This window comes from Diadema antillarum, unplaced genomic scaffold (assembly GCF_040938485.1).
Source record: "Diadema antillarum isolate AM-2024a unplaced genomic scaffold, OU_Dant_1.0 seq00000798_RagTag, whole genome shotgun sequence".
Lineage (NCBI taxonomy): Eukaryota > Metazoa > Echinodermata > Echinoidea > Diadematoida > Diadematidae > Diadema > Diadema antillarum.
Window position 1 is genome coordinate 3,209,366 of NW_027271682.1, and position 3,264 is coordinate 3,212,629.

The following is a 3,264-nucleotide window of genomic DNA, read 5'->3' on the forward strand; positions in this document are numbered from 1 at the left end:
ATACAGAAGCATAAAACATGATACATGCTCCAAAGTTCTGCCATCAAAACACCTGTGACTTGTGATAAAAGATTGAATTTCACTTGATTGTAAAAATCAAAATTTAATTGGGTCATTTTTGCCTGTTTCTTTTCATTAACTGTACAGCAGAAAACTGCATTTACAAAGAGGTTTTGCCTTCGATTTCTTCTACAAGTCTAACATAAAAAAAATGTTTGTATGTTATATAATCAATAATGCCTTAAGCACCGTTTTTGGTGGGGGCCTTATAAACTTTATTTTTCCTCAGTCAAATGGTGTTCGACAAGAGTTAGACCCAGAAATTGCACAGACTGCCTTAGACAATCAATCACCTCTGCAATCAATGCCAAGTAACAATTAACAAGCAAGTCTGCTTTTAAGTGATGCATTCTCAAATCATGGCTGTAAAGGACTAATAAAAAAAGATGAACAAACAACACTTTTTAGAACAGCGGATACTCTACTTTGATATCTTTATTCATACTATTTCAGACTGTAATTAATGACATAAGAGTAGCTGAATGTGGCTAGAGTGAAAATGAACACATACCTTGAAAGTTACAACCAACTAAACAAGGTAAGCCATCCTACAGGGTCTTATACATGCACATCTAGGATCTACTGTGTACACTGTACATGTATTTTATATTCAACAGTGTTTCGATTTCAAGCATAAACATTCAGAGCTGTGTGGTCCTACACATTTTTCATTTCACTGCTTTTACAAATAAAAAAAAAATTTGCCAAATTTCACTAGTACACTATGGTAGCTCTGAGAGAAGTTTGCTCTGACAGATTTTGCAACAGACTGATCAAATTGCAGATAAACCTCTTACATGAACTTTGCTACCCTGCTAAACTCAGAACTATATAAGCAGAGTATACTGCGAAAATAATCAATCACTGCATATGGCTATTGCCGGAAAACAGGCAAGTGTACTATGAAAATCAGAATATATCTTGATATCTTTACTACTTTCTGTTCAAATCCAAAGGACAATGCATTTTGATGTCTAATACAGGCTTGTTACAAGAGGAAAAATTCCAGTCTGACACACAACTGCAAAGACAGCATGGGAATAATGCATGCTGAAAGAGCAGATCTAGATGGCACTCTACAGATGTTCTCACGGTGGTATGTTATGTAACTGAAAAAAAAAAATGGATGCAGTATTTTTCAGCTAATGGTGTATTTTTAATCTATTTTGACATTTTTATCTGGAACCAACCATCAAGGACATCAATATCATCCATCCTATGTGCTACAATAGAGAGTATATGTCATCCACAAAATTATCCCCTCACCAAAACTGCCTCACCCCTTTTAACTTTGAAGCTGATATCCATATTTTACTGCTTACTGCTTTTCTTATAATTTCTTAGGTGGGTTTGCATGTGTGTGTGTGTGTGTTTTTTTTTTTTAAATGAAATGAGACAAATTCCATTTCACTGGAAAGCTTTCTAGAGCGTGGAGACTGTAAATACAATCTACACATTAACACTACCCACCCACCCACACACACACAACCAAAATTAATGTTTGCGGCTTTATCCAACGCCTATGGTACCAAGTTGCACATGAGTTCAATTCATCAGTCGGCTCTTTAAAGGCATAATTTAACATTTGCAGATGAAACAAAAATCCAGCATTAGTGCTTTAAAATAAGTCTAAAATGTGAGTCAGGGATGGAAACAACCACTGTAAAAATTTGAATCCGTATAATCGATGTTAAGTGTTGTTAAATACACAAAATGTAAACAATACTTATAATAAGAATGTTTCCTGACTAAACTGTCTACAGTTACGGATTATGGCGAAAAATACTGATATCTCTTTATATTTTAGGCTTTACTGCAAAAATTTTATATGGTAGTAGGATGTTTTATGACACAACAGACCTAAATATATGCATCAAATGTGATATCTTGAACATTTTTGAAATCACTGCTCCCAAAGGTAAACTGTGCCTTTAATGACCGTCTACCCTCATTCCTGAAGTACTTAACCTACAACATGACATATAACTCACGACAAGCCCATATTTTGTGGTCCATATACGATACCCATGCAACACTAGAAGGCACAAATCTCCACAGAGGACTCTTATCAAATGAACTGATACATACTGTACATATGGGTGTACCTTGTAATTGTACAACCACAGGGTGTCCTCGTATGTACATGGGGCAAAATGTGCATGTAGGCTGGCTGGATGTCTAGGCAGTCGAGACCGAGCGCTAGCGATCTCTACTGTGGGATCAAGTTTCACGCTCTACAGCAGAGTAGTTTCCGAGTAGCCACAGAGACCTGCTGGTCCAGTACCAGGATGTGGTCAGTGAGGATGACTTCTTGCCATCTCGGGTCGTTGAGACTTGGTCAGTGTCCAAACTACATGTATCAAGTGATGCACTATTCAAGGCCATACTTTGTTTGAAAATTGAACACGATGGGGTGTCGCAATAAGCCAGTTCATAATTAGCTCATGTACACATTGGTAGGCCTACTAATGACCTTTCTTTTTTCTCAGTTGGTTAGGCACTTCACTCGTTTTCAAAGCGTCATAATGCATAAGTTTGCCCGACGTAACAATTTATGGAATTCATGTTCAAACAAAGAATGAACTTGCATTTACATTGTAGATCTGGTGATCAGAATACTCCATCAGTTGACAATTTAGCAGCAGGCATACATTTCATTGTTTTGTATTTGAATGCAATAACAGCCTATTTCCTTTTATACTGCAAAATACATGTACCATTTTTGCTGTCAGGTGGATGTCTGGCAAGCACCATTTAGATGAGGATCACATGAATAATCATCGCATCACAGATGCTCATCTCCGTGAATTTACAAACCAAAATGCCTGTTGGTACAAATGACCTTTTTCTGCTCATACGCAAAGGGGAATCACGAACTGGTCTATTATTCATTATGATTAGCACTATCATGATTACTTTTTTTATGATACAAAGGGGAGGATGAAACTTGACAGCAGATCGCTGGCTGATAGCATGGCAAAGATGGCAAGAAAATGAATTCTTTCAGACTGATCAAGATATTCTTTCAGACTGATTAAGATAAGAAATATACTTTCCCTGTCCAACAAGTTACATTGTACATATCACCCCAGATGATACTACCTCAAACAATGATATCTTTCTCATTCATTATACATGTACAGACGAAAATAAAAGCAACAAAGAAGCAAGTTTGTTACCTGAAAAAGAAAGTGTTACATAGCT